Source organism: Lagopus leucura, unplaced genomic scaffold, assembly GCF_019238085.1.
Source record: "Lagopus leucura isolate 7727_CA_CO unplaced genomic scaffold, USGS_WTPT01 Super-Scaffold_100004, whole genome shotgun sequence".
Classification (NCBI taxonomy): Eukaryota; Metazoa; Chordata; class Aves; order Galliformes; family Phasianidae; genus Lagopus; species Lagopus leucura.
Window position 1 is genome coordinate 27,222,322 of NW_024962264.1, and position 11,962 is coordinate 27,234,283.

Genomic DNA, 11,962 nt, shown 5'->3' on the forward strand with positions numbered 1-11,962 from the left:
TCCCAAGAAACATGAAGTATTAAAAATACATTTTTCTGTCCACTAATTTGTCATAATCTTGTATGAAGCTGTTGATTAAAAAAGAAAAAAACTCTAATTCATCAAGTGTTGGGTAAAAATACATTTGTACTCCAAATTTAAAACACACCTTAAAGGGAACTAATTCCATTTAATAAATAGCTTTATCAGATGATTCATCTCTTGATTTTTTTTAATTACAATTTGCTAAATGTCTATTATTTCTACCACTACAGTAGATAAATTATTTATGTACCTAGTCTTAAATGGCTTAGAGCCTTGACAAATTGCTTCTTCAAAATGACTAATTAATCTATCACTTGTTTTAGTATAAAGAGGGCAAAGAGTAAAAGAATCCTAATAAATTTACTGAATACTTTCTGTGTACAGCGCAAAATTAAACAAATGAAATTAAAATTTCAGTTGCACACATGACTAAGCAGAATAATGTCACAAGAGTACCAGAGGTTAATAACAAATCACAGCCAATTCAATAAGTAATTGTTTCTTGCTTCTAGAATTGTCTGTGTTTTAAACCAACTCTGAATGCAAGCTCAAAGCAAAGTGTTTGCTTTGCCTTTCTGGGGGACAGTTGTTCAATCAAAGCAGCATAAATAACAAATTACTCCACCCTGATCTTGACATACTCTCTACGTATGTAGTAGTGCCAAGCCTCTGTACAGCCTAATTCAAAACAATACACTCGGGTAGGTGTAGCTCCATAGCCTCTCTCTGAAGCGACCAGTAAATGCCTTCAGGGAGAAATAAAAGTAGGACTTCTACAGTCATCTCTCTCCAATACGTGCTTTTGTTCCAGTTGTATGGAAAAAGCAACCTGAGGGACTATTTTCAGACTGACACTAAACCACTGGGTCTCACTCCCTCTTCTTTCCAAAGGAAGCTTTATATATTATTTAAAAAGACAGAGGCAGTTCAAGATCATGCTCTTATTCCATACCAATTAAAGACAGTATAATATCTTATACATAAGGGTGAAATATTTTCAAAAGCAATAACAGAGAGCTATATGACCTAGGATGAAGTTATTCTGACATCCAAGCACTGCATAGACTCTGCCAAGGATAGTTTCTCAAGAACACTGCTAAAAAGGGCAGCTCAGGCTATTATGAGATCTTGACTGCCACATGGCAGTAGTTATGACCTTGAAGAGTAAGCACCAGGACACCAAAAGCAGGCTACGATCACATTATGCTTTTTCTTTCAGATTACAGAGCTTTCTATTATCAGAAATCTCCATCATATTGCCTTGTTTAGGCCAATAATCGAGTTACCTCTTATCTTTCTCTTGGACAGAAAAGCAATTCAATTTCTTTAGTTTTTACAGTAGGCATGTTCTCCAAACAACAACTCAGTTTTGCAATTCTTCAGAGAAAAGCAATACATCTTTCTGAAAGGTGACAATTAGATTGGGAACAAGTATCAGTAGCTTTGCTATACATATTCTTACTTGCTATTTCCTTGCTGAGTCAGTTCAAACTGGGGTAGCACACCAAATACATTGCTCAGGCAATTCTCACCCAAAAGGCCCTAGATCTAGAGAAGACCCTCCAACTACTGACATCAGGACCCACACCCCATGACTCCTGCTGGTAACTGAATTCTGGGGTTTGATTTACAAATTAGTACAGATTTAAGCAAGCATTAAAATCAATCATTTGCCTATTTGTTGAGATAATATCCCTTGATATCTGTTCCACTTACAAAGAAGCAAAATCACTTCAGGCTCTTGGTGATACCACATAAATTATTTACAGGTAAACCAATAGTCATATATAAAAGGAATGGAACAAAAAGAAGGGGAATCTCTGACCATACTGCACTTTTTCACAGAAAGAAATCTAGGTACAACAGATGTCCTCCCTTTGGTGGCTGGCCTTTAAATGAGCTCAGAGTGGCTCTACTCCTAGTCCTTCCCTTGTGGTCAGATGAAGAGCACATGTGCAATTTGCCTGTACTCCCCATGCCAGCCATACCTTTCACCAGCTGCTCCATCACCAGTTTAAGCCCTGACCTAACAGTTCCCCTGCAATATGCCATCCTAACTTGCCACTGTTTGTTAAGAAGGCACAGGTGAAGAAGCATTCAGCTGGCAAAGAAACTGCTTCTTTCCAACTAACAATTGTAGCAGTATAGGAGGAAAAATATTCATGGTGGTACAAAGAAAATGCTCACAATAAACAAGAGAGATGGACAATTTATGTGCTCTAAAGACTATTGAGGTAATTCCTTCCTCTGCCACCGAGTCCCTTTTTATGACATGAAGGAAATCATTCATGCTGAGATTTAGAAGCAACAACTCTATTTGTGCCAGTGGTACTCCTGAGGCACTACGAGTATCTCCTACCAAGCAAGACCAGAAGTGCTTACATACTGCTCTTAAATTTCCAAGCAACGCTGTGACTGTCACTGCAACACATGCGCCAGGATTTCTCCCAGACAGAGGACCAAACCCCATCCAATATAATAGTTTTAAACACTCCTAAAACGTGGGATACACAAAACACTGCAAAAGTGAAGGCAGCTTTTACCTTGCTACATATTTCCCAGCAGACAGAAAGCTGGCAGTCCATATTTCAGATCCTTTCTCAACATGGTGGGATTTGAATTCAAAGTTCTTAAATTCCAAATGAATGACATGGCTGCTATCACTTTCAAAATTGTTGAGGAGGTCTCTGAGGAACTTTCTGTACTGTACAGCATGTTTAATCAGCCATCGACTCCCAAAGTCTACAGCACAAAGAACTCACCAGGGAGATCTACATCCTAATCCCTACTGAAATCACTAATTAATATCTGAAAGAGAATTCAAATGAGAGTGACTGAGAAAAGCCCATCTCACAATGCTCCACAGCATTAAAATATTGTACCTGTCAGAAAATGAGCACAAGTTGAAAACCCCAAGGGAACCTCTGATTACTGACTTACTGGAAAACTGGGAGATGGAATGGGAGGTTTAAAAAGGATAAGGAGGGAGGTGTGAATTCTGAAGTGTCACATATTCAGTGATTTCTGACTGCAAAGATTCAGGAACAGATGCAAACCACAGGCTTCCAGGATCTGCTTCTTCCTGGTGGTTTCAGCTAGGCCCTGCCTTAGCCTTCCTGGCTATATATGCCCACTATTATCCTCTGTATACAATACAAACCAGTAGTACCTTTAAAGACATTTGCTATATGAGGGGAAAACTACAACAGCAAAGGAATTGGCACAGACTAAAATTTAAATCTATGATTTACCTCTACAAGGCTCAAGCATAAGCACAACAACATTCTGAACTTGTGAGTAAATACATCCTAGGCTTGGCCTCAGTCAGCTAATAGCTTTTTTTTTTTTTTTTTTACTCATTAAGAGTCTCAGGTAGACTGGTAAATGTTCAGTGCTCAAACATCCACAGTGATGGTAGCCAAACAGTCCTCTTAAAGCTGTAGTTAAAAGCAAAACTTTGTTTTCCACTGTGTTCCATAAGCAGCTACCTACTGCAATCTGCTTTTATATAAGACTGTTCTGAGGTTTAGTTACTGATCCTTGCACAGCAAATATTGGACTTCACATGGCAAAGTCATTCTGTAAGTGGGGACACCAGACTGTAGCTAGAGAAACCATTTTTATCCCCCTCAAATCCTGGTACAACGTAAATTGAGTTCTGATATTATGAGACTTGTTAAACAACTTTAAAAGCCATTAGGTGGGGACCAATGCAGAAAAACAAAGATGGTACAATTGTTTAAGCTTTTGTTATTTTGAGGAGGGGAAAGCTGTGAATGGAGTACAAATATAATGAAAAAAGCAAAACTAAGATGATTTGCATGATCTGTTCCAAAGGAGTCCTAAAAGAAAACACTGTTAGAGAACAAGCGTTACAGTAAAAAGGTGTCTGGGAGAACATTAGTGATCATCACAACTGAAGAACTATGTATTTGCCTAGAATTCTGTCAGAGGCCTCATATTTTTCTGACGTGAACTAGTTGTACAATAAAAGGTCATTTAACATGCGTGTTTCTAATGCCCAGTGCTCCATCTGCTTAACAAGCCTCTTGTCTACAAGAAAAACCACCGCAACAAAAACACTGCACAACTGTCAATTAACATAAATAGGATGAAAACACAGTAAATCATTATCCTTGCAGGGCTGGTAGATGTTTCCTGCTTGTCACTGAATGTAGACTGGCATTTTGCAAGCTCACAAAGCAAGAATTTCTATCATTTCAATTCATCACCAGTGCTGTTGCACAGGAATGGGCAAACAGACACATTGGGATATGTACATGTGAACAGCAGGGAACTATAATAGAAATGGGAAGCAGCTCCAGTAAGTTGCAAAGTTATTATTCAATAGTACTTGGCATCCCAGATATATTTTTCTACAAAAACATTTTTTTGAAAGAAAAAATCAAGATTCTTTTACTGTCACATTCTCCCATATGATGTTACGTACATTTTTTTTTTTTTTTACTACAGTTTTCTATTTCTGATTCATTTACAGTTATCTGCTGGAGAAATTCTCACCCCCAACAAGGTAAAGCACCTCTGCTGAAAACCATGTAGAGTGCACACTGGAACTAATGACTTGTGAGGGGCCTGGAGCATCTCATGAGGAAAGGCTGAGTGAACTGGGTCTGTTCAGCCTCGAAAAAAGAAGACTGAGAGGGGACCTGATCCAGGTCTATAAATATCTAAGGTGTGGGGGGCAGAATGGCGAGGCCGGACTCTTTTCAGTGGTGAGTGGAGACAGGACAAGGGGAAACAGCTGGAAATTGCAGCATAGGAAGTTCTGCACAAATGTGTGCAAGAACTTCTTTACAGTGAGGGTGACGGAGCACTGGAACAGGCTGCCCAGGGAGGTGGTGGAGTCTCCTTCTCTGGAGATGTTCAAGACCTGCCTGGATGCCGACCTGTGCGACCTGCTGTAGGGAACCTGCTTTGGCAGGGGGGTTGGACTCGATGATCTCTGGAGGTCCCTTCCAACCCCTGCAATTTTGTGATTCTGTGACTTAAAACTAACTAGGTAAATGTCAGGAAAAAAATGATGTAGCACTGCATGAAATGCTGACTTTATAAAACGTTTACCTCTGACTGGCCATCCTATCTCCACCCCATCCACATCTGGGGCACAAGATATATATAGCTCTATGTATTTTCCATTGCACCAAGCAGCAATCACTCTGGTGTTGTTGTCTATGCCTTACTACTCATGCTGTTAACTCTCACGTAGCACCTTTCTTCAATTTCTTTTAACAATACTTACGCTATGCTTTCCAAAACTTTAATACTTCCAGTTACTACTTTCTGATACTAGGCAGCACAAAAAGTTTAGGAGATATTTCTTACAAGGTGATCAAAGATGTCTCAAGTAAAGTCCAGAGTGAACTTAAATATATTATTCATTCCAGTCTTTAAGGCAATGGAGCTTCCAAAAATTAAGCTGTAGGTTCCTTTTGATAATATAAAGTATGTACTCCCATTTGTTTAGAAATGGATTCAGGGCAAAGAAATGAAGCATACACATCTTCGTAAGCCTTGAGCTCCTACTGCTGAGTGAAGTCTTTCAACTCTCAACCTCAAACAGTGACAATTTTTCCTCTTATTCTTCCTGTGAAACACACATCTGAAGAAGAACGAACTTCTTAACATCCCTGTGGTAAGCCTCCAAATCTGTAACAAGATAGTTCTGAGCCCATTCAATGGGGTGAAGATACCAGCAAGGAAAACTACACGTTACCATCATGGCATTGGTTTAGCTCTTCTCCAAATCTCTGTGGAAGACAGTTTAGGTGGGCTGACTCATTGACTCAGTAGAATGGACAGTTGCACCAGGTCTGGATACTGAGCTTATTGGTTGGGCAATGGTGAATTCTTCAGGATTGCTACTTTAAGCTGAAGGAGCCCTTCAGCTTTATGAACAAAACATAACATTTTAAAGAAGGTGAAATGCTTTGTATTCTGCAGGGTTAAAAACCTTCATGTAAATGGTAACATTTCTATACAATTACCTCTTAGGACAAGCTGTAACTCCCACTTACAGAAGAAGGTCTGCCTTTATTCATAATCCCAATAACCCAAAGAAAAAAAAAAAAGAATGCTTCTAGCCCAATGACCTTCAAAACAGCATCTGATTCAGGGAGGGACTACTGAAGAGGGAGATGGGAAAATCTGAACACAGAAGGGGAGCAGCAGATTTAAAGGTAAGGTTACACTTGATCAAAGCAATTTTGATAAAAGGATACAGAACTGAAAAAATCAGACATCTGCTGGAATTTAACTTAGGAGAAAGATATCAGAAAAAAAGGTTTTTTGTCCTGCACCCAAAGTGTAGGCACTGACACATTGCTTACTCAGGTTCTTCAGGACACTACTACATTTCCAGCAGGAAGATAAGTTGTTTTCTCAAAAACTCCCAACTAGCATTCAAATGGAGTTGCCTCTAAGGTAAAACAAATCCCTCTCCCCTGCACTACTTGAATTCTGCTTGGAAATAAAAGGGGAAGCAAGGACTGTGTTGACAGCATCATGCAGGCACATAGTGCTTCTCAGGAGATGCTATGAATAAGCACAGACACTCAGGATTTTGATTTTTGTGGCAATACTATTATTTCCAAACACCAGAAGTAAAGCAGTCTTATGCATAGCTATTCAGTAGCATAGAGGAAGCATAAAGAATGCTTATGATTACCTAAGCAATTCTTCTTTCTCTCATTCTCCTCTGACTGAATTTGGTTCAGAAAAGCAGCACTATGGCACATAGGACAAATTTTTCAAGTCTCAGCAGCACTCGTGCACATTTACATTCCTTTTTTTTTTTTTTTGCTGCTGACCTTTTCTATAAGGCTTATAAAACAGATTGAACACTATACCAAAATAGAAAACAAGCCAAAAGACATGCACGATTTCCTCAATAAAATATTCCACAACCCTGTAAACCTACTCCTGTTGGGAGAAAAGATACTAAAATACAGACATTGTGAAAGATAACATCAAAATTAAATGCACCCTTGGATCATTAACCTGGATTAATCCCTGGCTTGCTCTCACAAGCCCTACAACTGGAAGAAGCAAGAGATTGCAAGCAAAAACTCACTATATCTGAAGGTAGAAACCATCCTTACATCAGGTCTAAAGAGAACCTCATCAGGAATTATGAGTGAACATCTGGGAGAGGCTGGGCTTAAAGGCATGATATTTTCTCAAGTGGGATGCTTAAGCCTTCCTTCTGCACCCTGATTCTGATTTACATGTCTTTTTATCTTCCAAATTCACTTGAAGGCAGTAGGCCATGTTCCAGGAACACTTTTACTACGATCTTCTCTTTCTGAGAAAGTTTTACACAACAAAACTAGAGGTTAGAGAAGACTAATAATTTCTCCAGCTGAATATCTACTGTACAAAAGCAAACCTAAACATGTAGCTGGACACAAAGCTGTGTTACACCTGAATGTGTATTAGGCACTTATGTGATCACTGCAGCCAAACAACTCTGCTGTTTGGACATTAAGGGACATTGCAGAGAAGCACAACTCTACTCTCTTATCTAGGTAAATAGCTGCATGGTTTGTTTTTCAGCCATAAAAGTGAAGGTTCTGGAAACTTGGGCTAATTATTAAAAAAAGCCAGCATCTTTTAAGATAACAGAAGAAAATTTCTGGGACACATGAACACTGAAGTAAGAAATAGGGTTCATTGGAATTTCACCATGTATGTTGTTCAGACAGTGACTTTGCCATTCTTTCAGAGGTATTCTAAATCCAGAGAATTTCAGTGCCATTCAAAAGGAAAATTTCACTTGAAGTCTTCCCATGTCACTGCAATTAAATATAAGGTGGAGGAAGGGAAGTTTGTTCTCTGCCTGTTTTTACCCTTCATTTATTTACTAATATTACTAATATTAATACTAATAAAAATATCTTGTAACAAAATAAAACAACAGTCATGGGTCATACTAAATTGCAGACTTCTATGCAAACTATCTTTATGCTCTGTAAGAACTGGAGCATAACAAAGCAAAGCAACCTAACAAACCCTGGCTGTTGCTGGTATGTTATAAGAGGGCCACATATAAATAAATCAAAAGCTATAAATAAGTGGTTTATGTGTGAATTAGACTTCTAAGCAAGGTTTAGCACCTGCTGCTGCAGTTGATACAACTTTCCTACTATTGCTCACCTTCAAGGTTTGGTGAGCATGCAGTAAGATCAAATAAATCACAGTCTCACTTTCACATGAATCCAACAGAAAGATCTTTTTAAAGCCTTAATTTGGTGATAAGTCAGGCTGCAAATGATGACAGTTACTAGGTGACAGCCTCACTATCTCACTCCACATCCCTCTTCCACACAGTAGAAAGAATCAGTTTCATGACATAAAAAGTATTTCCATACTATCTTACGCATAAATGTACATGGAGAGCATACTTAACTAGCACTTTCATATTCAGCCTTTTTTTTTCCCTAGAACTATGCCTCATTTAGGTATTTCACAGATACTCAAAAGCAGCTCAGTCCACAGACACTGTGCATCTTTGGTACTTGCTGCAAGCCAGTGACGCAATTACTAGGCTAACACCTGATTCTTCACATCTGAACTATTCTATTTCTAACACAAAGTCATAACAAAATAATTGTGTCACACTTGCTTGATCCTCAACATAAAACACTCCACAGCCCTGGCAATTACTCAGCGTACCAAACAACTAACAGACTTGTACTAGTAAGCTACGCAGAAAATAAGCTCTATCTCAGCCAAAATGAGTGCAACTTCACACCAGTATCTTGTGTCTATAGTAAATTCAGTGAGTCATTGCCATGCTGACTCTCATTCTTTTGGAATGGGCCCACATAGATCAGCACAAAGTCTTCTGACATGACCTGGACAGAAATATGACACAACTCATCTTCCAGCGATAAGCATTTTTGCAAGAAAACTTCATTAGGGAATGCACATTAAAGAGGAAGTATTGTGACAATGTCACCAGACACAGTTACTCTAAAGCTTTCCACTTTCAACCCTCAATTATTAGCAGCCATCTACACTCAACTTCAGGTTTCAGGATATTTCTTGTTTACACAGAAGTTGTACAGGTAAGTGACTTCTCTGGTTGATAGCTACTTTGAAATTGAAAGCTTTTGCAAGAACACGTGACATGTCCTGGTGTGCATATAGAAAAGCAAATACCACCTCAGTGAGAGTCACCACACACTGAAAAAATTAGAGAAACCCAACTTTTCTAAGCCATTTAATTTACTTTTTCACAGTAACTAGATATGTTTTAGCTCCATTAACTGTGACCAAGAAAATAAGAAACAGTACGATAACCAAAACTCTTTCCTAAAAGAAGACATTTTACCAAAACATTGCAAATTGAAGACAGGCAGGAAAGATGCTGTTATCCACAGCTTTTCTTTAATCTTTCTGATGTTTTTACTCTTAGGCAAATCAAGCCCAAATCTGGGATCTTTACATATATGTGAGCTCAATTTTAATATCTTAAGTTTCTCTTAAAATATCCATTTCTCTGCTAAGAGTAGAATGCTTTCTATTATTTAGACTGCATCTTAGCTAACTGGGAAATAGGCTCCTTTCAGGAATATAGCAAAATACTTAGATAAAGAATATGCATGCCTATTTTCTTCACATATATATAAAAATCTAAAATCTCACATTATGGAAAAATAAAACAAGTGAAATAAGCATAACTAAACGTAAGGAGCATTCAGTGTAATTCTGATTCTAGAACAAGTTCACAACTTACATTTTATTCCACAATTGAGTTAATACTGAACCTGTAATCAAAAAAATTAAAATATCGACTTCCTCAGTGTTCACGTTACAATTGTCATTGGTCAAAAAAAAAACTCCAAATAAAATGTTCAGAAAAGCGAGAGCATTAAGTTATCGAAACAGGTAAAACTGTAGTCAGTGAGATACTACTGTTTGTCACTACAACTTAAAACAAGTATTTGAATGTTATTTGATTAAAACCAATATGAAAGCCCTGCTTTGAACAGAGGATAGTCTGAATGATCTCCAGAAGGTCTCTCATCCAACCTAAATATCTTGAGCAAGAAAGAACACTCAAATTGTATTTCAAACAAGTTTGCTGCAAACCTGTGTATTCACCCTAACCCATCCTAAATTTGTGTTAGCATACTCACAGCTTATCTTCTTTAATAGTAAAGTGTAGCAATAGTGAGCATTAAGAAAAATCTGGATGTTTTTATTTCCAAATTTCTCTCATTTACTTGGTATGCCTCATCTATATCTCACCTGCCGACATAAGAAAACAGGGTACCTTATCTGCTGTTAATTTGTTAGCCAAAGTCCATCCTGCTTTCGACTGAGTATACCACACTCATTTTTGAATCCAAGATGAGAGATTTCTGCATTACATAAAATGGCGCACACCGCAGAGCTGCGTAACAGCACCAGCCTGCATGACAAAAGTACTTTCAGGTTTTAAAAGTCAATTTACGTCTCAATAGAAACGAAGTACAAACACTACAACATCCACTCACTTCAGTCTCGTCTGCTGTAGGAACTTGAGGAAGACAGTTACCCGACCAAAAACTGACCACATGTCTAGCAGGCTTCAGATCAGACAGCACGCCTAACAAAAGAGCTTACTAAGGAACTAAACCCCTACACTACACAAAGGACACAACCAAAACTTCCCTAATATTTTGCTCCATACCTTCTGAGAGAATTCTGCAGTAGTTTCTCTTCAGTTTCACTCCCCTACGCAAGGCCCACATACAACTGAGCTCCAAAGCCTAGCTTTCAAGAGCTCTGACCATGGATCCACCTAAATAACTGCATTGTCTGCGGGAGGTTAACGAGCCCAAATTGAGGCGTGGTTACAAAAACAGCAGCAGCTGCTGCTCTTCTCAGTAGCAGAGTTACAGAGAGGTAATTGCGAGGTGCTAACAGCTGCGTGATGCGCGAGCTCCATCGGGGAGCGGCCGCTTCCGGGCGGGAGCAGCGGGCCAGCATTCGGAGGGGTCTGCCTGCAGAAGCACCAGGTGAAGGCCAACGGAGCAGCTCATCTGTCAAGGTAGGTCTAATGTCCTTGTTTTTGAAATGTCTCCTGCTTTACTGCCTTTCTATGGAAATGTAGAAGAAAAAAGACTTGGGCCTACTACAAACTGCAACTAATGTTGTTTTTAGAACCTGCAGAGCTTCTTGCCGTGCTCCACAAGGAGCCCTGTAGAAAAGTATCAAATACACGAGGCAGTTCTATAGCAGACAAAGTTTTGATGCTATATGCATTTCAGCTCAAAGCCTATGTTCCTATTTTCAATAATGTGTGTGTGTGAGTACCTGCATATGCAGACCCAATTTTTTCTATAGAGGAAGCATGAAATTAATGCTTTACCACAGGTTCTTTCTCCTTGAAGCATATCATGCTTCCTAGGGTTACAAACAGGGTCATAAAACAAAAATCCTTTCTGGTATGAGAACGTATGTCTGCTGAGTTGTGGTTAGGCAGGAAAAATTGCTTGGATGTTTTTCCTTTGTTGCTCCCAACAGCAAAGAACAGTCCAATGAAATGGATCTCTTTGGTACAGTATTGTGGCTGATTCCCAAGGGACCTGCAATGCTGAAACAGTAAGGAAAGTTAAGTTCTTCCATTAAGTGGTGCTAAAGAAGTTTAATCCTGGAGAAAATAGAACTGACTGGTAGTCAACAAAAGTTCTGAAGCTCAACTAAAACTGAAAGTTTTTTTTCTTAATGACTGTCTGAAGCATACATGGAATCTAGTTAAGTTTCGAGCTTTGTGTTGGGTTTAAACATTAAGCTAATACGGCATTCTGGTTTTATATGAATTGCTTAAAATTAGAGGTAATACAGGTTACAAGTATTTTCTTGCTCATTAATGCTTTCATTGTTGTGAAGCCTTGGCAATGTAAGCCTCAGAGAATGTCAGCGGTTCAGT

The 11,962-nt window shown here is 38.8% G+C and overlaps 1 long non-coding RNA gene across 2 annotated transcripts in view; it reads right to left on the bottom strand.

The window, feature by feature from the left end:
• Window positions 1-10,797, bottom strand: part of LOC122180351 — a 112,964-nt gene extending 102,167 nt beyond the window's left edge. The window contains exon 1 of one of the 2 annotated variants that reach the window (XR_006179021.1): window positions 10,721-10,797. This is a non-coding gene — a long non-coding RNA (uncharacterized LOC122180351). The remainder of the gene's footprint in view (window positions 1-10,720) is intronic. The other variant, XR_006179020.1, reaches the window with a different exon arrangement.
• Window positions 10,798-11,962: the final 1,165 nt, after the last annotated feature.